Raw genomic sequence first — 23605 nt, 5'->3', positions numbered from 1 at the left:
CATCCTTCTTCAAATGCCATCTATCCTGCTTCTTTGAGATAGTGTCTCTCGTTGGCCTGAATTTCACCAATTAGACTAGGTCAACTGGCCAATCAGTCCTAGTGAATCCAGCTGTCTCTGCCCCCAGAGATGGAGTTGTAAGTGCACCTCCCATGCCTAGCTGTTTACACAACCCATCTCAGAGTCTCATACTCGCCACAGATATCAAGTAAGCCATCTCCCCAGCCCCATAGTCTAAGAGTTTGAGACTTCTAACTTGCCACCTAAAAACTAAAATACCTTTCAAGTTCTTGATTCTTTTGTTTTCCAAAATAAAGTAACCACATTAGCGAACTCTTCAAGATACCTGAGAGTCTGTCCTTGGATAGAGGGATGCTGACTTCTCTCATGAGCCATCCTACCAGCACATCATCCTTTCCCTGACTCTGTAAGGACGGGTTTTTGTGTTGTCTGCCATGGTTTCCTCAACATTTAGAATTCTGCATGCAACTTCCTTGAGTAAACATCCCATCTACAATCTTTTTTTCTTTTTTCTTTCTTTTTTTTCTTTTCTTTTCTTTTCTTTCTTTCTTTTTTTTTTTTTTTTTTTTTTAACACAGGGTTTCTCTGTGTAGTTCTGACTGTCCTGGACTCACTCTGTAGACCAAGCTGGCCTCATCTGCCTGCTTCTGCCTACCAGAGTGCTGGGATTACAGGCATGTGCCACCATGCTCAGCTTCATCTTAAATCGTAAGCTGCTATTTTAGATCATTTTGTCATGCTCACCTTTTATAGAAAAGAAGAAAGCTCTTCCAAGGCCCAATCAACATAATAGGACATGAGTCATCTGTTAAGAGACTGCAGTAAAGAGGGCAGAAATTTCCAACTCTTCACACATCACTCCCAGCCGTGTCCCCTCTGGACCCTGGCTTCCTGCCTTATCTTCCTTGGCCAACTGGTTTTATTGACTGGTTCTTAAGAGCACCTGGCCCTTACTCCGTGTCTACATCTCTGTTTATCTGGCTTTTATAACATAGAATGCCTTCTTGCTAATTCTACCCATTGAAATGCCCACCCACCTTCAGCAGATTGTGGCACGATAGAAAACTGCACAGACTTTAAGGCCGATGACCCTAGGAAGTGTGAACAGTAAAATAATTATTTACGTTTTTCTGAGCATTTGTTACCTCAATACTAAAATGGAGTTAATCTGGACACAAAATAACCCCACCATATAGATAAAACTAGAACTTTCTGGTAAGTGCGAATGACCTCCATCTTTGGCAAGTCATAATCAAGCAGAATCTGTTTAGTTACCTGGACAGGAAGTAGTTTCATCATAGTCACAGATGCACTGCACGAAGGAAAAAGGAATTTATGTATGCATGCAGGAGAAGAGAAAGAGAAGTGAGAGAGAGAAAAGGGGAGATGCAAAGGAGGAGAAGAGGATTGTGGGTCTTCCTTCTGGCTTAGCAGCACCTGCAGAGTTCAGGGTTAAATAGGAAGTGCTGGGACCACAGTTTCTACGAAGACATGACAATAAGGATGCACAGTGGGGAAAGTGCTTCCCTGGAAGTGCTTCCATGTGGATGCTGAAGAGCAAAACAGAAGGAAATTTTTTTCAATTTTCAACTGCAGAAGGAGGTAGTGTTCCCTTCTACCAGCACCCATTCACTAATAATAATAATAATAATAATAATAATAATAATAATAATAATAATAATAATAATAATAACCTCCTATTAAGCTATGACTATGAAATACACTCTCCATACTTGCATGCTTCAGCACTTGGCCCCCAGCTAGTGGCTCTGTCATAGGAGGTTTTAAGACACGTGGAACAGGAAATGTGACTACCAGAATTAAGTCTTAGTAGGGCAGATTTTCAGGGTAATATCTATTTCTGGTTCTGGATCACGCTCTCTGCTTCCTCATCCACTAAGATGTGAACAAGCCACGATGCAAGCTGCCATAGCCTCATACAAAGCTGCCCCAGCCGCCACGGATGATAATCTGAGATCCTCTGAAACCATGAGCCAAAATGAGGCCTTCCTCCCGTGAGTTGTTTCTGACAAATATTCTGCCACAGAAACCAGAAAGGTCACTAAAAGAGCTCCATGCTAAAATTCTGCTGAGGAACAAGAAGGTGTCTGTCTGGAACCTAAAACCTCTGGCATAAACCATCCGTCACCAAGCTGCATTTACTAAGTTTAAAATGATGCATCGCCTTTCCATAGCATCCCTTCTCTATATGAAAAGAAAGAACACTACACCACAGACTCCTTGAAGACAAGGCATAGAGTCTGAACACTGAGAGAGGCTGATGGCAGGGGCAGATGTCAGAGAACAAGAGAGAGGAGGAGAGAAGAGGTGAAGGGTCCCCTCTGCCCTCTCACCTACAAGCCTTACTGGCATGGCTGCCTTAGGAAAGGCACCTGTCCTGGCTTCTCTCCAAGATGCCAGATCCCCTGTGCTCCTTTCTGTTGGATGTTCCCCGGATATCTCCAGCTCAGCCAGAATTGGTTTCTCCAAATCCCACCCTGCCAAAGCTACCCTACTGAAGCTTAAACAAACACTTCCCTGCAGCCCCTACCTTAAATACCTCCCTCAACTGTCTTCTTCATCCAGATATAGCTTGTCCTGCTTTGAAATACCATCACTTTTCATTGATGTCTCTGGAAGTCAGCTTTCTGTCCAGGTGACAATCATCTGAAATAAAGCAGGCTGTGATGGCTCTTTCCTGTAGGCCCAGCCACTTGGAAGCCTAAGGCAAGGCGATTACTAAGGCCAGACTGGAACATACAGTGAATTCCAGGGCAGTCTTAGCTACAGCGTGAACTTCTGTCTCAAAAATAAAATACAATTCAAAAAAAAACAGAGTTAACTTTTAAAAAAAAAAGAAGCAGGGTCTAAGCCTGGGCCAACAATCCCAAAACAAGTAAGGCTAAAGGCAGGAGGAGGGTGAGGTTAAAGACGACCTGGGCTACATAGAAAAACCATTGGTAACAACCAGAGATGGAGAGAGTTTTGAGCCCACAGTTGCTCTGGGTCAGAGTCAAAGCCAAGCCAAGCACCACAGTACAAGTGCATGGGAGAAAAAGAGCTTCTCATATCATGATGGCCATAGGCATGGAAACAGAGAAAGGAACAGAAAGGGCTCAAGAGCAATCACTCTCTTGAGGGCTTGCCTCTGAGGACCTGCTCCCTCCACTAGGCACCAGCTCCCAACAGCCCACTAAACCACTAGTCCACCAGCCGACCACCCTCTCGAGGTCAGGACTCTGATGATCTAATCGTCCCCTTACATTCCTGTCTGAGCACTGCTGCGCTGAGGGCCAAGCCTTCAACACACACTCCCGTGAGGGTCTTTACTATCCAAGCCAGGAGTCTTCACGGGCTTCCTCGCTCACTACCATGAACCACGGTGCTAGCTTCTCCCTCCCACCCTGGAGTGTAAGGTCTCACAGGCTCGCGGGGATCTTCTGATACAGTTGACAGAGAAGCATTTTCTAAAGGGAAGTCGTTACGGTGTTAGTCCACGTCAGGGCCAGGGATGTGGACCACAGACCAGGAGAACAACTACTTTATAGTCATAATTAGGATTTACAACAAAATGTTTCCAACTCATTTTTAATGTGGAGCATCTCCATAAAGGCCCGGAGATCTGTGCTGCGACTCTGACTGGCCAAAGCCTTTTGCAGAGCAGTAAGACATTCATACAGAAATATTCTAATTGAGCTGGGCACGGTGGCACACTCCCAGCACTCAGGGAGCCAGAGGCAGGTGGATCTTTGTGAGTTCGAGGCCAGCCTGGTTTACAATGGGAGTCCAAATCAGCCAAGGCTACACAGAGAAACCCTGTCTCAAAATAAAATTTTTTTAATCTAATTGTACAAACTTGATCAAGATATAAAGTTTTAATTATAATATTCACATATCTATGATAATACAGTGATACCAACTTAAAGCCAATTGTTTGTGTTAAGAGTTTGAATTTTGTATCTCTTGATCCACTGTGCACACGTACAGAAACATTAGCATATTGGAACTGGCAGCTTATTTTTACTGCAGCTAGCCTAAGAAGCACTGTTATTTTTCACATTTTGTAGGGGAGGAAACTGAAGCACTGTTGGTTTATGTAATTCCTTCCTGATCACATGATTAGTAACTCCAGACAAAATGGCTCCAGGAAGCTTGTGCGTAACAGGGCAAAGCTGGCTCAGTCATTGTTGCATTTACTATTATCAGAAAGCTTAAAACAGTCTGGGGTGTGGCTCAGTCAGTTCAATGTCTGTCTAACAGAAAACAACATGGTGGCCCAATCTTGTCATCTCAGCAGGTAGGAGGGGGAGGCAGGAGGGTCAGAAGTTCAAGGCCATCCTTGGCTATCGAGCAAGTCTGACGCTTCTGGAAGACATAAGACCTTGCCTGAAAAGCAAATCTTTTACTGATTAGATGAGAATTGCCAAGAGCTGAGGAGTAGACTGCGAACATCCCAGAACACACTGCTTTCATTTTCCCCTCCGCATGATAAAGACGCAAGTTAAAGCTATACCCTGCCGATGACAACATTTGCTCTCATTTTGCAGCCCTGATCTGCGGTCGCGGCATGACTGGTGTTCCTGGAGCCAAAAGAATAGGAAGGAATCAGGTTGAAACATTTCTTTGCCTTGTAATTTAGAAATGCATGAGCAATTTCATGAGCATATGAAGTGCTGTGACTCCACTTGTGGAGCGGCCGATGGATCGATGTCAAGTTTCTCTGGAAACAAAGCATTCCATAAAACACACTGAAAAATGTCCAGCCAACTCTGCTGTCTCGGACAGGCTACCTAGCTCCCGGCCACTGTGGAAAGATTCATGACAACGTAGAACGGGGGCCTATGTGCTGCTGCCTGTTCATCTCACTGTCCCCACAACAGGGTCTGACATAGGCTGAGACCATTACAATTTCTTTTTTAATTTAACATTTCTTGATATGTGTTCTTTTCAGTTCTGCTACAAATCTCAACTCTTCACTATTTAAAAACAAATGATCCCTAAGAATAGGAAGAAGTAGACAACATTAAATCATTGAATGCCCGGAACAGCAGGACTTGTACTGCTAAATTCAGAAAGACAAATATGGCATGTATTCACTCTTGAGTGGACATTGGCCATTACGTAAATGATAACCAAGCTACAATCCATAGACTCAGAGAGAGTAGGTAAAAGGAAGTCCCTCTCAGGGATGCACTGTTCTCCCTGGGAAGGGAAAATAGATAGATATTTTGGGTCGACTGGGAGAAAGTAGGGACAGGAGCAGGAGGGATCAGATTGGGGGTGAGATAGGATGGAGGAAGAGAGTGCAAAGAGAGATGACTAGAATTGGGAGAGCATTTGGGGACAATGTAGAAGCCTAGTGTAGTGGAAACTTCCTAGAACCTATGGAAGTGACCCTAGTGAGGACTGCTAGCAATGGAAGATGCGGAGTCTGACCTGGCCATCTCTTGTAGCCAATCAAGGCTCCCAGTGGTGGGACCAGGTGGCATTAGGTCGAGTTGTTGGCTAAGAGGGCCCTGTAGAGATCTCTAAACAATGCACATTGATTCTAGAACACAGGGTCACTCTCTGACAACTGGCAGTGTAAGGAAGTTGAGATGGTGCCTGCATGGAGCCTTCGCGATGTCCTCGTCTCTTTGGTGCAGGAAGGTACTCTACAGGTTACCAAAAGAAATGTGGACGCCATCCCAGCCACAGAACTTTTGACATACAGTCTGTCTTGCCTGCACGATGTGCTGGGACAAAAATGGGCCAGAACTTGTGGGAATGGCTAAGCAAATGTCCTACTTACTTTGAGCCCAGCTCCACAAGAGGAACCCATGCCAGACACTGCTTGGATGGCTGGGACCCAAAGTCTGCGTGGCCCGGAGACCTAGGGTATAACCAAACAAAACTGGTCTTCAAAAAGAAAAAGAAAGAAATGATTCCTAATGCTATTCTGCTATATTCATGGATCACTCATCATCAGAAAGGTTTCTGCCTGCAGCAGGTGAGTGAATGCGGAGACCCACAGCCAGACATTGTGTGGAGAGGGAGCCTAATTTGGAAGTCTCCATCAGTCCCCACCCCCAGTGCCCCCAGAGCTCAAGGAATCATACAGAAAGACTGTAGGAGTCAGAAGGGATGGAGGACACTAGGAGAACTTGGCCCACTGAATCAACTAAGGAGGGTTCACATGGGCTCACATAGACTAAAGTGGCAAACATGGCGCCCACAGGGGTCTGCATCAGGTCCTCTGCATATAAGTGTGGCTGTTAGCTTGGTGTTTTTCTGGGACTCTTAACTGTGGGAGCGAGTGTGTCTCCGACTCTTTTGCCTGCTCTTGGGACTTTTTTCCTCCTGTTGGGTCGCCTCGGTGTGAATGTTTTTGCTTTGTCTTATTGGATTTTGTTCTGTCGTGTTGTTGTCACTTGGAGGCCTGCTTTTCTCTGAAGAGAGATGGGGGTGAAGGGGAGTGGATCCAGGGGAGAGAGGAGGGAGGCGTGGAATATTGGAGGAGTACAGGGGGAAGAAACTGTACAATTAAAATTTTTTTCAAGGGATTGGCTTTCTGTGGGAGGAGGTCCACCCTGCACTTCCCCGAACCCTATAGGCTGACCAGCAAAAGTAAATTACATACTTTTCAAGAGCAGGAAAATAAAAGCAGCTTCCAAAGGCCCTGTGGACCTGGGATTCCTGACTGGTCCTAGGGGAAGAATGGAGACTGAATCTTGTCAGCAACTTTAGGAACTGTCTTTGGAGAGATGCCCTTTATCACACCGGAGGTAAAGACAAAGAAGAAAGGATCAGTTGGAGAAGACAGCCTCCCCACCATGCTCACGTGCAGCAAGAAGACAGAGCCGATCCAAAGAGAGGCTGCTGGTTCTCTCTAGGCTTCGTGAGCAGCTGGATGCCGCTCTCCCCAACCCCCCAAAATGCATCCTTTGTGTTACTGGAGTGCACAGCAAGAAATGCACAGGAATTCGCACGCTGAAAGGAGACTCAGAATTCACAGGCTTTCTCCTAACTGCTGATGACCTGAGGAAAAAAAAATTATGTCAGTGGGAGCCCAAGAACACCCAGACTGGGAGAGGAGAGAAAGGCTAGAAACCATGTTACTGGGGCCACACCCAAGCCACTTTCAGACACTGATGCCTCCAGCTTGTTGACACAGGAAGATCTTGGCTGTTATCCACTCTTCGTGTGAAGCATCCACCGAGCCCAGTCACCCACACCAGTTGGAAACTCTGCTCTATCTTATATGCTGTGGCTTAAATCACTTGCCAATAATTGTTTTCTATTTTCTAAACTCCATGCTTAAGCCAGGAGTCTGTGGCTGAGATTGCTGGTTACCCTCTGGTTTCCCTTCTGCCCTTTTTCCTTAAGGCAACAACACCTCACTCTGCTCAAGTCTGCCTACACACCACTGAGACACCCCAGGTCGGAGTGGAGCCAGGAGACAGCAGATCATGAAGGGACATGGTACACCCTTGTGCTTGCTTGAAGAAAACCCTGGCTGTGAAGTTCCTGTCTCCTATCTGATAAAGTCAAGTGGCAGATTCAATCTGCCCAGAGAAGGACAAGATGGTAAAATAATGCAGTAGAAAGAGTCCAGAAGCCTAAGCAAATCTATGCACCTGGGCTTTAGACAGATGCTCTGGGGACAAACCTACCTCTTATCTAAGATTCTGCATCCGGTAGGGTCCTGCTGATGGTACCTAACCACCTACCTAACATAGCATCCTATGTAGTGACAGCCACCAGGAATTACGATTTCGGTTCATCTTTTCTGGTTGATGAAAAGACTATATAGCTGTCCAGTAGCACAACTTTTGCTCAAATGACAATGCAAACTTATTAACATGCCAGAGACTCATAAACAATTTAGGGAAGGATAATGTATGGAAAGCAAAGGCAAGCTGTGAGAAAAACAAGTGCAGGCATGTCAGCATGCAGAAGAGTAAGGAGGACAAAAAAGGCACAGACTGGGGACCCTGAAAGCCACCTCCACTTTAGTTGTCCACCTGGCCTCCCACTCTGTCACTTAGTACAGAGGGAAGACAGCACATAGAAGGCCACCCTCGGCCCTCTCCGTCTCCTGGCAGATATCACTCACATCCCCTCAACAGCTAGCCAGGGTAGACTGGGCTTGAAGCTGATATGCACCATGTTAGTGACAGAGCTGACACTGGAGAGTCTAGCCAGATTTGGCTATCTGGCCTTCCCCAAATCCCTTTCCCTATGCAGAGCACTAATGGGCACAGCATTCAAGGAATGAGCCAGGAAGGCAATATGTTCAATCCTCTAAGGAATGCTGCCTTGCATGGGTATTTCAATGGGGTCCTTCCGTGGAGTGCATAGCCTGGGAGGATACAGAGCAGGAGCACTGCACTCTCCCTGACCTGTTTCCTTCTCGCCATGGTTCAAGGCCTTACTCCTAATTTCACTGGGTCTCCAGAAACTAAAGCTTCTCTTTTGCCTGGGGCCAATGAGGAAGCAAAAGAAAATGCATTTTCAAAACTAACTTTCAGAAAAATATATTCATCATTTTTAACTTCCCATCTGGAATTACTTCACACACACACACACACACACACACACACACACACACACACACACACACACACAGAGTTTGCCTCTATCTCTACATTTAATCACTACGTAGATGCAGAACAGAATAGATCAAGCAACCCTTTCTCTTTTTTAAATGCAGCTAGCTTAAAACGTTCTCTTTCCATCAAAGAATGTTTGTTTGAGGTTTCCTTCAAGGCACTGTTGCTGCAAGAGGGAACAGATCCTCCTTCTTAGGCCATACTCAACAGTCAGAGAAAATACATTATAGTTCAACTTTTGAGTAAATTGCTTTCATATGTGTAGGGAGGGAAAATCTCCTGTCTTTATGCCTGAGCTAAGTCAGAGCAGAGTTGAAAAAAAAAAAAACCTGGCCTCAGTAGGGGGAAAAAAACAAAAGCTGAGCAGAACTCCTGTGCAAGGAATATTTGGTTTAACCCAAGCAAGTGAACTCAAATCTCCCAGCTTTGGGCTTCCAAACTTAGATACAAAAACACCTAACACAAAAATGTCATCAGACAAATTAACTGGAATAACACAGTGCTCGTGCTCTACTGTAAACACAAACTGAATTTGCCATATCACTTCTCCCCCTAAGGAAGCTTCTGTGCATCAGTCTGAGCAACTGTCACCCTGCCCTTGATCCTTTACTATATTTGCCCCCAAACCCTTCAGTCACGGGCGTTGCTGCTTTGAGTAAGAAAGACACATAGCTGTTTCCGAAGACGGCATGACCTCTGGGGAGAAGCCCTCTTGTCTCTTCACAGTACCTTCATCTCCTTTTCTACCTTCCCAAAACAAAAGTCAGAGGGATTACAGCACCTAAATTGTTTTTCACTGACAAACAGAGAAGAAAATTTGCCATAATGATGAACACTTTTTTGTTGTTTGTCTTTAATTCCATTCTACAAGAAAACAAACACTTGAAAAAAACTTAAAGTTACAACCGGAAACTGCAGACCAGTAGTGGTGCTTTTGAGAGGAGATGCTGAGGGGTACAGATCAGTTGGGCATTCTCAGCATCTTCCAGCCCCAGCCCCCTGAGAGCTCTTTCTTTCCATCAGATCAGACAAGGGTTCTTCGTGTAAATTGAGTCAGTATTCTGAAGCTTTGGTTTCTGTCTGTGTGTGTATGTTCAAGTATGTCTGTGTGTGTGTGTATGTCTATGTATATCTATGTATGTATGTCTGTGTGAGTATATAAGTGTCCCATCATCAAAATGCTCACTTCATACTTGACATGTGTGCATTAAAAACAGCTTCAGACATCATTCCTTCCTAGAAATACACTAAAACACTCGCTTACAGACATGAAGGATTTGGACAGTGGGGCAGCTAGAAGACAAACAGAATCTGACCTTCCTTGACTCTATTTCTGATGATTTTTTAAATGTAAAAATGGGGGTTGTCAAGGACAATACGTGCAGTAAACTTCGAACCCCTACCCAGATCTGGCCCATGGACAGGACATTCTCCACAGTTGAGTGGAGAGAGGGGACTAACTCTCACACGAACTCTGGTGCCCCATATTTGACCGTGTCCCCTGGATGGGGAGGCCTGATGGCACTCAGAGGAAGGATAGCAGGCTACCAAGATGAGACTTGATACCCTATGAGCATATACAGGGGGAGGAGGTCCCCCTCAGTCACAGACAGAGGGGAGGGGAATAAGGTGAAAGCAGGATAGAGGGCGGATTGGGAGGATACAAGGGATGGCATAACAATTGAGATGTAATCTGAATAAATTAAATTAATAAATAAAAAGAATCCCCCCAAAATGGGGGTTGTGGGTATACAACCTGGATCTTTGTCAGCTGTCACCTTCAGGATTTCAGTTTAGCTAGACATGATACCCCAACTACTGGTAACAAAAAGAAAAATCCACATGTGTATTATAGTTTTTAGTCATGCAATCACATGTATGTTACAGTTATCAGTCATGCAACGTGAGGAAGCTCCAAAATGTCCATATCTTTCAATGTTTGGAAAGTCAGATCTATAAGACAGAAACGCAGGAAAGCCCTCTCTCCCTTCCCCAGCTCCCAGCCCCCCACCCTATCTCTCCTATTTTGTAAGATAAGGTCTCTATGTATCCCAGGATGATCTTAAACTCAAACTCCTTTTGCCTCGGCCTCCAGAGTGATGGGATTGCAGACTCACATCACAGCGCTGGGCTCAGTCCCAGCATTTGAGTTGATCTCTCTCAGCCCACAGTCTCTATCATGCCAAGGGTGAGGAAAGTCCTCCTACCCAAACTGGAAATGAGGCTTCTAATTGCAAGTTCTTGGTCCTGCTGTCTCCCCACAAGCTCCACCCAGGTCCCTGATGTTATCGATATCCCAGATATTATTTTAACAATAGCTTCAGAGATCATTAAGTTGGTGAACATCTGTGCCTGGGGAACTATAGGCAGCATCTGTGAGAGGGTGGGACAGGGGTCACTGAACATACCCACGCTATTAAAAGAGGTAAGAATTAGCAGAGGCACTTAGAGGGGCTTCCAAGAGTCACTAAAGGTGATCAAAGCCTTTTCTCCCTCAATAAGACCTTAATTGTGCCGAGAGTTGCCATAGTTAAGCAGTGGGTAGCAAATAAAATGCCCTGGCTCTCTTTCCAAAGTGAAGCAAGGAAACTGTGAAACTGGGTTTCAACAAGAGCGATTTTCAAACTACTGCCAGGAAAGTTAGCAGAGCATGAGTCCCAGAGGCGATGCCAACACAGAAGCTGGCAGTCTCCACCACAACCTCCACGGACGCCCTCGGAGTCACTGGGCAAGGTAGGAAGCAGGATCGGGCAGCCGAGGTGTGCATATGAGGTGTCTGTGAGCACGTGCTGCATGAGTGACAACAGAACAAGCTGAGGTCACATCCGGGAGAGGCACAGCTGTGACCAGGCCTCACGCAGTTTGATTTGGATCTTGCTATAGAGCCCCAAATGGCCTCAATCTCACAATCCTCCTGCCTCAGCCACTCAAATGCTGGAATTGCTGTGTATGCCCCAAAGCTTGGGTTAGGGAGCATATTGGGGTAAGAACATTTGACCTTGGAGCCTGTTATCATTTGGATTTTGGATAGTCCCTCAAAGGTACCTGGGTTGACAGTTTGCAGTTGTTGGGAGGTGGCGATGCATTTAAGAAGTGAGTTCTAGTAGAAAGACATTGGGTGACTAGGTTTAAGCTGTTGAGGATATTGGGACCCCCTGTTCCTTTCCTTTGTTTCTTAGCTACTATGAGATGAACTGGTTCCTTCTGTCCCACACTCCCTCCACACAGGGTCAAATAGCCATGGGCTGAACCTCTGAAACAACAAGTCATAATAAACATTTTTCCGTATTAGCTTTGTGGCCTTAGATATTTTGTCCCAGTGACAGAAACATCACTAACATTGAGTCGGTCCCTCTTCCCTCTTCCTTTTGCTCCCATTGCCAGGACACAGTCCAGACCATTCAAGTTCCCCACGTGTGGCTTTCATGAAAGAACAGATAGTGTCTCCCATGGGGTGTGATGATATGATCCTCCGGGCTTCCGTAGCACCCAGCTGACATGTGATAGTGCTATGTACCAGTTCCTGTGTGCCTGGCTGAAGCTCTGCTAAGGGTCAGGAATCTAGGTTAGTTAGGTTTGTTTCCCAGCGCTTGACATCATGCCTAGCATACAGTCCCGAAGGAGTTGGACAAATACATGACCAGAGGGGAAAGAAAAATGGCAGAAGAGCAAGAAAAAGAGGGAAGGAGGAAAAGGGAGATGGGAGGAGATGGATGCCAGCCAGGGTCCCTGAACATCTTTCCCAAGCACTGGATTAGGCTTCCGCCAGCCATCTCCTTCCATCCATGCGCACCACTGTCCCATTCCCTCAAGATGGGACAATGTTTGTCCCAGAATTAGTGAATCTGAGAGTAGGTTAATTCCTTGATGAACTTTAAACAGATGTAGAAGGACCTCTAGTTTATTTAATAGCCCACTATAAAGTTCTACAAAGAAGTAAAGAACACGAATCAGCATCTCCTTCGGGTCAGTGTGAGCCCTGGCAGCCATGATAAAAGGCACCAGAGCACTTGAACAAGCTACTTCATTTTTATTTTTCAAATTTCAGCAAGCAGCGGATGAAAGGTGCATTTCTGAGGTTGTCCTCTTCCTTAGCTCAACCTGAGTACTGAACCAATCTAGTAAGCCCAGTAGCCATGTAAGAAGTTCCAGAAGACTAGGTCTGAAACAAGTATATCCAACTTTGGCCTATAGGCCACAAGCATCCTAGGATAGTTGAGAATATGGCCCAAGACATTTTCAGATGACAGTGTCATTGCAATGGCCAAAGTCTGAATATGCCTGCTCTAGAGAAAAACACATCTGAGTAAGCCCCACTCTGCAGTGGTGTGCCTTCAGTGGTTTCTCATTGCCCTCAAAGTGAAGTTGATGTGTCACCACAGCAAATGCAACCCTCCCACTTGTCCATATTTTCATGCTCCATTATCCAGTCTCAACCTCTTTCCGACTGCAGACTCTTCAAAGATGGCGTTAGGTAAAATGGTATGGGCCACACACCTGTGCATGGGGTGCTAAGGGCAGAGGTGTGAACTGAAGTTCCCAGGTCATGAGTAGTGAGGACTGCACCTGTGTTAAAGATTCTAAGGCTAAACGGCTGCACTTGATGATCATGAAGAGTCAAAATATGGCAGATTAGAAACAAATTATCCCGGGCTATTTTTAAGCCCTTTGAAAGCCCAACCATCCCTATGTCTGATGACAAACATCACATAAATAATCACAGACATGGTTATAGAAAGATCATAACATAGCATTCTTGCGGGTACCAAATCCTTTATAAAATGTATTCTTAGCAAGCCGTGAGTTTCCACCAGTTCAGAAACTGAGAAAGTCATCAGATAGCATCTGAAGCCAATAACAAATAATTTCCCACTTTACCAAAAACCACTTGCCTCTGTGTACTAAAAGTGTCTTAATTTTAATTTCCTTTGACCTGCCACCATGAGAATTTCATGAGATTAATACCATACTGAAGATAATATTCAGTCTGAGGTACAAGCTGTGTCTTTACGTCAATAGGTGCTATCCTGGGCTACAGAGTGACACAGTATTTCATGTTATTTGCTTGTCTGAAATGCCCCCCTGCACCACTCAAATCTTCCTAGTCAGCTCCTTCTCATCCTTCAGGATCAACTGAAACCTACAGATCTCAAAAAGCCTTCTCTGACTGCCAAAGCTTGCTCGTATCTTATCATGACCCTGAGTACTTTCTATCACCAAAAAAATCCATTCATTGAAAATGTTTTCTTTAATTTAATGATGCCTAAATTGATAAGGCACAAGAGCCAAAACCACCCAGACCAAACCTGCCATATTCTCTTCATTTCACCATTGTCTAACACAAATCTTGGCAAAAACTGAACACTCGAATTATCTCCAAGTTCTAATAAACCATCTGGTCTACCTCCTTCCTGCTACAGAGCAAGCTGAGGAAGGGAGAACTGGACAATAGGAAACAAAATCACTGTGGTTGCAGCCAAGAATTAGGAGACAGCTCTGTTGGTGACCAGTCCCAAAGCCATCCCCATACTGGACCTGTCTCTATCTGATGACCCTTAACTCCCACTTTCACGACTCTACATCTAAATATGATTCATTTCAGATAGGAGCTACTGTTTAGATGATCACATGCCCACATTTCCCCATTCTGTGTGGGGATGAACTAGAAAGGCTGTGCTTCAATTCTTATTTGGGCATTGCACAGCTAGGTACATAGTCAGTACGCAGGAGTGCTACCTACCCCCACTGCTCTGTTCTGTGCCTTGGAGAGAGAAATACTGTGTGGCAGTGTCCCTTCGGTGTAGCTGCAGAAATGGCCTTCTTTCCCCAGTGAGGAAATGTCCCAAATGATAGCAAGCTTCCCTCCAGTGGTGTCATTTTCAATGAAGCTTGCTTGTGTCATTTGCAGTTAGTGGTTCATTGGTCAGAAGTGTTTTCTAGAGATGTGTGCATTTGAAACCATTAGAGACATCTTTGGAGCCGCCAGCTAGCCCAGAAGTTTAATCCACTATATTAGCTGTAATGGTGGTAGGCAGCTGCTGAAAGGCACAGACGACAGGAAAGCAAGAGAGCTGAAAGTTGTTACTGACACACTCACGTGAGGCTTCAACGAGACTCACACACACCCTGGTGCTAGACGTAATATAATCAACAGTATTCATAATCTCCAGATTATTAAAAACACGCCCCACAATGTGCATGGATCTGAAAAGACCATTGCAGAAGTCTGTCTGTGTCTTCCCTGTAAGTTTATATGTTGGAATTCTAGTATCCTTCCTGTATTGAGGGTCTAGGGGTGATCGTTAGCTTTGGCATGACTTTTGGGATCATTTCTCACCTGGAGAGCCTCATATACGAATCCCAGAAAATGACAAGTGCATTCTGCTGGAAGGCGCTGAAAGCCATAACGACTCATCTCTGTCTGAAACTGGGGTCATCAAAAAATAAAGTGGGGCTTAAAAAGCAAAGAGAAAGAGTGTGAGCTTGCTTCTCAGGGTTGTCCTAAAGGAACCCAGATTGGCACCCATCCATCTGACAGTGACAGCTGTCATCTTTGCCGCGAGGTCCCCATCTGAAAGCGGACAGCTACAGTAGTAAAGCACACATTACGGCCTTTGATCCCCACTTGCCCGTTAGAGCAGAGCACTAAGTTTGCTCTTTCTTGTCTCTATCTCTGAACGTTTCTGAATGGAGAGATGAGAAATCAAATTGAATCCTAGGTTCTTTCTTTCTCCACCTCTAAATGGGATCTCAGGAATATCTATGATTCCTTTGCCTTTTATCCAGCCTGCAGTGTGACTCATCTGCAAGCACAAATTACCTTGCTCAAGTATTCTTAGGAGAAATAATTAGCCGCACACCCCTCCTTCCACACACTCCCCGCGTGCCTCCGGAGGCCCGAATGCCTGACATAAATCATTTAGTCCTGAGCCCTCGCACACACCTTTCCCACTGGATTCCATAATTGGCAAAGTAGTTGCCAACTGGGTTTAAAGTGATTTGAAATTGTTTTCCATCCAGTCTTGCTGATAGCAAAAGGTTTCCCCTTTACCTCAAGCGTGAGTTACAGTAACATGATTGAATGTAACCAGTTATTCAGCTCAAGCTGTGATTCTGATACAGTATAGACAATATGAATTCCCCCGAGCTCTGTGAGGCCATCTCAATGGTCCGTTTAAGTCCAATTCAATTAGACTCACCATGGTTCTTAGACTTTCTTAGGTAGGGTTGCAGCAGCCCTCGGGGTTGAATGTGAGGCTGGTATTCATCTAGGACTTTTAAATTAGGTCTCAGGTGTCATCATTCTAAATGAATTATTACAGTGGTATGTTCACACTGCTGTAGTTGAGGTTGGGTTAGCATCTCCTCTCAACCGTTTGAATCCACTGTGGAGCGAGACTTGTCATGTAAGGTCCCTGCCAGAGAGTGACTTTTTTCCTTGCAACCCAGTTTTTAAAATAATTGGCCTCCTACGTAAACACTGTGATATGCATCCTTTTTATAAAGGGAAGGAGTGACCACCTTCCTTTATGTTTGGTCTTTTGTTTGTAGGTGTGAATGCATTGAAAGAATGGCTCTCTTAGTAGTGAATATACATACATATATGCGTATATGTTATATATATTTTATATATATATAATATAATATTATATCTATAAAATAGTGTCCAGTGTGGCTCTATGGATGTAAGGGGGGAGACCTAAAGAGAATGTGTATAGGTCAGTGGGCTCTGCTGTCAAAAATTTCATTGTGTGCCTCTGTAATCACTCTTTCTAAGGGTTCAACTAGTGTCCCCCCTGTTTTAATTTCCCAGGCTTCCTTTGAGCCTCAGCCATGACTTCAGCAAGCATATGGAAACATCAGTTAGTACGGAGCTATTTCCAACATATTAAAAAGTTCATGTTTATTTTCCCATGCTGCCTAAAAAACTATAGCTTCAAGCACAGTGACAATGGCCTCCGCGCTATTGCACAGGGCTCAGCCAGCCTAACGGAGAAAGCACCCACTTCGTGTGTCACCAGTAACAAATGGCATGCTGGGGAGAAAATAAAATAATTACAGGACCTCTTTGTCTTTATTCAGGCAATTCTGACACCGTGGCAATGTTCCAGGCTCTCCCTCAAACCAAGGGGTGGCTGCAATCAGCCTGCCTAGGAGACTGTATGTGAGAATGGATTTAAAACAAAAGAGCTATAAGAGCCAGAACAAAGCAACAACAGGTGAGTGGATTAAGTGGGGCACTAATTGGGCAGTATATAAATGAGAAACGTGCAGTGTGCGTGTATCCGAGGTTGATTTTTGTTACTAAATGAAAAAAATCTGAATGCACAGATGGGCAGATCTTTCCCTGAGCGGTGTCTGCGATTATTCGTGTGAAGGTTGTCTATTAAGCACACAAAGCAGGTGATATTTTGCACATATAGGAAATTTTTTGATTGATATACTCTAACTGGGAAGCCCAAGCCCACCAACCACCCAGGGAAGCTGGAGTGTGTGGGGGAAAAATAGTCCTCTATTCAAACACGAAGCCGTGTTTACTTTAGCCGTGGCCGTAAAGTCCTAAGCAAATGGTCACCCTCCTGCGCGTTTGCCTACCTGATACATGCAGAGCAAACTGTATAAGACGTACACTCCAATTGCTGGAAGTGACCCAAACCACAGAGTTCAGAAGGATATTTCCTGATTTCAGTATTGGAAATTGATGATGCCAATTTGAGCAGATATCCTGGCTATTTTCATTTCATCAAGGTTTTTGTCGCGTTTGTTTGTTTCTTTGTTTGTGTGCTTGTCGTGTTTATGTGTCTGGGGTGTCGTTGATATTGGAATGTTCCTTTATCACTCTCCATTCTGTTTATTGAGGCAGGGCCTTTTGCTGAGCCCAGAGCTCACCAAATCCTGATAGTCTACCTAGGTAGCTTTCCCAGGGACCCTGTCTCCACCTCTCAAGTGCTGGCATTAGAGGTGAGCCTGGTTTTTTTTTTTATGGGTGCTATTTTGATCCTTATGCATTAGTGGCGAGCAGCTTTCCCAGTGGCCCTTTCCACATCGCTCATCAATTCATTTTTTTATGGAATTGCGTAGATGAAGGGTTATTTTCACCAAGCTGCTCTTGAATCTACTTGAGTGTTAATACTTGCTGATAACACTCAGATTTGAGCTTACTTCATGGCTGCTTTCTCCTCACCAGTCTCACTTCATGAAGCTATCTTCCCTACATATTTGAGATTGCTTTCTCCTCAGCATCGGTCCTAGGCCCAGCATCAGTCCTAGCCTCCAGGGGCTTCTTTTCTGAGCACCATGCCTCAGTAACATGGCCATTCTGGATGCCACATGTACCCTGCTCCCCTGCTTCCTAGTCCCCATCATATGTTGACGAGGGCACTATCTATTTCCCCATTAGACTGTGAGCAGGACAATTGTCTTATTCACTTTGTGTTCCAAGTGTGTACATCTTATCTGGTACATGACACCAACATCTGTGTGCAACAAATAAATGAATGAAGTACCAGAGAGTGAGAGTGTGTGTGTGTGTGTGTGTGTGTGTGTGTGTGTGTGTGTAAGAGAGAGAGAGAGAGAGAGAGAGAGAGAGAGAGAGAGAGAGAGAGAGAGAGAGAGAGTTGTGTTCAGACAGATATTAGATTTCTATGGATTCAAAGCCAATCTGGTCTACATAGAAAGTTCCAGACTAGTGAGAGCCACATAGTGAAACCCTATATTTAAGGAAAAAATAATTCAAGTCAATGATTGGGAGATATCTCAGTGGATTAAGAGGGTTTACTGCTCTTGGAGAGGACCAGAGTTCAGTTCCCAGTACCCATGGTGACAGTGGCTCCTGCAATGCCAGCTCCAGGGGATCCCAGTACCCATGGTGACAGTGGCTCCTGCAATGCTAGCTCCAGGGGATCACAGTACCCATGGTGACAGTGGCTCCTGCAATGCCAGCTCCAGGGGATCACAGTACCCATGGTGACAGTGGCTCCTGCAATGCCAGCTCCGGGGGATCTCAGTACTCATGGTGACAGTGGCTCCTGCAATGCCAGCTCCGGGGGATCCAGTGTCTTCTTCTGGCCTCCAAAGGCATCTGGACTCATGTACACACACACACACACACACACACACACACACACACACACACACACTGAGAGAGAGAGACAGAGAGACAGAGAGAGACAGAGAGAGAGAGAGACAAATAGAGAGGGGGAGGGGGGTCTTAAAAATAAAATAAAAATTTTTTAAAGAACTCAAATCTGAATTTTTTTACATAAATTGTCCGTATTTTCCAATATAAATTACGAATATCTATTGCTCAAAGGAGGAGCTGCTACCAAAGATCATGGTAGAACATGGAAATAATGCAATGTAAACAAACAACTGACCTAAAATGGTGGCAGGAGAAGAGTAGAGAGCAGACCACTTGGTGACGCAGGACACTGACGTCACCTCTTACCAATTGGGTTTCCATAGCGTGTGATCTGCTTCTGAATCTGAGCAGTCAGCACACACCATGAACTTGGAAGGGGAGTCAGGCCCTGCAATGTCTTATTCTGGCATCAAGGAGAATTGAATGTCTTAGAACTGAACAGAGGAAAGAATTAAAAACATATAACAATTGCTTTTCTGGGGGTTTTTAAATTGTAGCAAATTAAATATAACGTACATTAGAACTGTAGCCGCTTTTAAATTTGCATCTTCAGAGGCTTTAGTACAGTCCCTTTGTTACAGTACCACATGTCTCTAGAACATTTTCAGTGTGGTGTACGCATGCATGAGAGAGAGAGAGTTCTTCTGTGAGTGTGTCTATGTGTGTGTCTATGAGTGTGTGTGTGACTGTGCCTATGTTTGTGTGTGTATCTATGTGAGTCTATATATGTGGTCTGTATATGTCTGTCTGAGTGTGTCTAATGTGTGTGTGTGTGTGTGTGTCTATGTTTATGAATATGTGTATATGTGTCTATGTGTGTGAGTCTGTGTGTGTCTATGTGTATGAGTCTATGTGTGTGTGTCTATGTGTGTAAGTATGTGTGTTTGTGTCCATATTTGTATGAGTGTGTGTGTCTATGTGTGTGCATGTGTGTGTGTCTATGTATGTGTATGTGTGTGTGCATGTGTGTGTGTGTGTGTGTGTGTGTATAAGCATTCTTACCAACTTGTGCTCTTGTAAGCCAGAAGTCAGCATCCTGTATCTTCCTCTTTCACCACCCTCTTTCTCTGAAACAAAGTCTCCCGCTGAGCCAGGAGCCTGTCCTTCTCAGCTATGCTGGCTGGCCAGGCAAGTCCCAGGATCCGTACACACTTCCAACAGCACTGGGATTAAATAGCCACGTATCGCCACGGCTAGCTTTTACGTGAGTGTTCAAGACGCAAACTCAGGTCTGCATGTCTGTTCAACAAGCCGTTTACCCACTGTGCCATCTCCTTGCCCTTCCTCATCTTTCTAAACTGAAACTATATCCATTAAGCAATAAACCCCTCAACAGCTCCTGACACCAGCACTGTATTTTCTGCTCTGTAAATTTGAGTACTCCAGGCAGCTCATGCACACAGAACCACACAGTTATGGTCCTTCAGGGACTGCCTTATTTCCCTTCGCATATTGTTGTCAAGGTTCATTCACGGTGCAGCATACGTCAGAATGTCCTCCCTTCTTAGAGCTGGATAACACTCTGCATTTCACTTTCCTCATCTTCTCATGTTACGGACACGTGTCGCTTGCACTTTTTGTTAATCTGAGGCACGCCACTCGGACCGTGAGGATGAGCGTGCCCGCTCTACACCGTGTTCTTCCCATGTCTTTGGACTACACGCCCTGGTCACACGGTTATCCTGACTACACACCCAGGTCACGTGGTTATCCCGCTTTTAATTTATTTTTTTTTAAAAACTATCATTTTACTTCCTGTAACAGCTGCACCCATTTAGCGTTTCTGCCGAGAGCACACGAGGGTTCTTATTTCTCCACATCCTCACCAACAGGTATAATTTGCTGGAGGCTTTTTAATTAGCCACTCGAGTGGGTGTGGAGTGTGTCTCCTTGCGATTTTGATTGACATATCCCTAGTGATCACTGGTGTGCAGCGCCCTTTCATATGCTTGTTAGATCTTTGGAGAAATGTCTATGCAAACCCTCTTTTGAATCCTATTGCTTGCCTTCTAATTGTTAAGTTATAGGAATTATTAATATATTCTGAATATCAATTACTTTTAGATATTTGGTTTGCAAATACGTTCTCCTATTCCCTGTGTTGGCTTTTTAGCTCTATTGATAGTGTCCTTGGGTACACAAAATTTTAATTTTGATGTAAAAACTTGTGTGCGTGTATGTGTGCGCGTGTGTGTGTGTGCGTGTGTGCAGCTGAGGATCAAACTCAGGGCCTTGTGCATACTAGGAAAGCAGTCTCTCCCAATAAGTAATAGACCCAACCCCACAACCAGAAGTCCCACAGAGCAACAGAGTAGTCAGTCACAGGTCTCGGCTCTCCAGGCTCGCTTCATCTTCAGTGGCAGTGTAAAGCCAGCTCCCCAGCCTTTCAACCTTGAGTTTTAAAAATGATCAAGAATAGAGGAAAAATAAACACGTTTTCCAAAAATAAAAATAGAAAGTAAGATATCTCTTATCACTGGACTTTCACAGAACGAAATTCTAGATGAGGTCTTTCAGAACAGACGAAGATGACACCGGTAGAGGATGTAGGATGTGGGACAGAGAAAAAGGAGTGATGCACACACAGGGGAGGAGAGAGTCATTAGCTGTAGGAAATAATAAAGTGTGTAACTTGGGAAGCTGAAAAGAATCAAGACAAAACCATCAACAGCAATCGCATCTAAGTCAGAAGGGGCAATCCTCTTTTTCTTAGACTTCTTAGGTTTTGGGTGTATTACCAGACAGCAGATATAATTAATGTGTCAGTATATTACCTTGTTAAGCTACATGCACTTGTTGAAATTCTATGAGAAACACTTAAAAGAAAGAAAATTCTGCCAAAACTTCTGTGAGGGCAAGAAGGGGGATCTTTCCCTCAGGTGTTACTAAGTTCCTTTAGGATTACTGCGGAAGAGCAAGCAGAAAACACACGCGTCTACTTCATGTAAGATCGTCACAGCCTGGAAGCCCTCGTAAAAGAAGACATAGAGAAACAGGAGAAAGCTGTTCTGATGCATCGGGTTAATGAAAAGTGGAATCAAGCATAAATATGAACTGTAGTAACAGAAAAAAAAAAAAAAAAAAAGCAGCCACAGCCATGTCGAAGATTCTGCATGGTTGATAAGAATTGCTTGGTGTAGGGACCCGCACACTGCGCATGCGGGAAGATGGCTAGCCCCGGAACCTGAGCACCTCCGTGGTCACTCACTCTGGTCCCCTTGGAACTTGAGTGCAGCGCTAGCCGTCAAAAATAAGGATCAACCTAGAAGAAAACGTACAGTATGTGTCCATGAGAAACGCTCTGAAAGTGAAGAGGCCCCGTTTTGATGTGTCGCTGATGTACTTAACTCGAAAGTTTATGGATGTTGTTAGATGTGCCCCTGAGGGCATTCTGGACTTAAACATGGTTGCCACACAAAACTGGGAGTCTCAAAAAGGCAAGTGTATGACATCACCAACGTCTTGGATGGCATCGAGCTGGTGGAAAAGAAATCCAAGAATCACATTCGGTGGATAGGACTTTGGAGCCGCACCCCAGCAGAAGAAGCTGCAGATTGAGCTCTCCGACCTGTCGCCGATGGAAGACGCCTTGGACGAGTTGATTAAAGATCGTGCTCAGCAACTGTTGGAGTTAACAGTTGACAAAAAAGAAAGAAAGAAAGAAAGAAAGAAAGAAAGAAAGAAAGAAAGAAAGAAAGAAAGAAAGAAAGAGAGAGAGAGAGAAAGACTAGCGTACATAACCTACCAAGATATCTACAGCATTCAAGCTTTCCATGAACAGACTGTCTTTGCAGTGAAGGCTCCAGAGGAAACCAGACTGGATGTTCCGGCTCCCAGAGAAGATTCTATCACGGTGCTTATCCGGGGCACCAAAGGACCCGTTGATGTATTTGTGCGAAGTAGAACAGAACCACTAATATGGTGAAAGGACTGATGGAGTAAGGGCCTCTCTATCTAAAAGTAGACATCCGGAGTGCACTGAGGAAGAAGACAAGCTCCTCAGTGAAGCGAAGATCCACTCCAAGTGGGCTGCTGATAGCCATGCGAAGTGATGAAGGTTTTGGGAGCATCCTGCGTAGGTGAATTGTGTGCCGATTTGATCCTCAAGCGGTTAAGTCTCCGTGGAGTGCTCTTTTTCTTGCTGTAAATCTGTAGCCTCGCTGAAGGCCAGCAGTGTAGCTTCCCGTTTAGGGCTCCTGGACGGCTTCCACATTCAAAGATGAGCTCTTTGGATAATTCTTCTCTGCCTTTTGTCGGTAAAGTAAACCTCTTGCCTCCTGAAATCATTTTATCACCAAGAAGATGACAAGAGCGGACAGCTGGACAGCTGCATGTGGACTCTGCCCTGCCCGGGGGGGGGGGGGGGGGGGGGGGGGGGGATGGAGTTTGTTTCACAGAACTGCCCTACAGCGGCTCACATTTGCACTGAGGTGTTGTGCACTGTGAGGTGTACACACGGGGCCAAATGTGGCGCCTTTGTATATATCTGTATCGTGTTTAGATTGCTTATGAAATACGTCTGAGTGACACTTCTACCTAGAACAGCCAAAATAACGTATATAGGGAAAGTGACAGACTGATCTCTATTTCCTCAGTACCCGTAACTTATTAGAAGCCTCTGAATTGGTGTGAGGGGAAATTTCTAAAGTTTTACATGTAGAAGTTTCACAGATGCCTGTGCACTTAGAAAGTATTTCAATACGGTCCCCAGTGCTACAATTGGAGTCAGCTACTTCTTCATTCTAACTTGCCTACAGAGTCACTATGTCCCAGTAGATTGGTGGCATGCCTCAAGGCCTTGGGGACAAGTACAGAAATACCATCTGGCAATGGATCAGTTCACTATAATGTG

At 44.8% G+C, this 23605-nt stretch overlaps 1 pseudogene; it reads left to right on the top strand.

The window, feature by feature from the left end:
* Positions 1-21988: 21988 nt before the first annotated feature.
* Positions 21989-22805, top strand: LOC127204736 (transcription factor E2F6-like; annotated as a pseudogene).
* Positions 22806-23605: the final 800 nt, after the last annotated feature.

The sequence above is a fragment of the Acomys russatus genome, chromosome 20, assembly GCF_903995435.1.
Source record: "Acomys russatus chromosome 20, mAcoRus1.1, whole genome shotgun sequence".
Classification (NCBI taxonomy): Eukaryota; Metazoa; Chordata; class Mammalia; order Rodentia; family Muridae; genus Acomys; species Acomys russatus.
The sequence above is the reverse complement of the archived record's forward strand: the minus strand, read 5'-3'. Positions and strand labels throughout refer to the sequence as shown.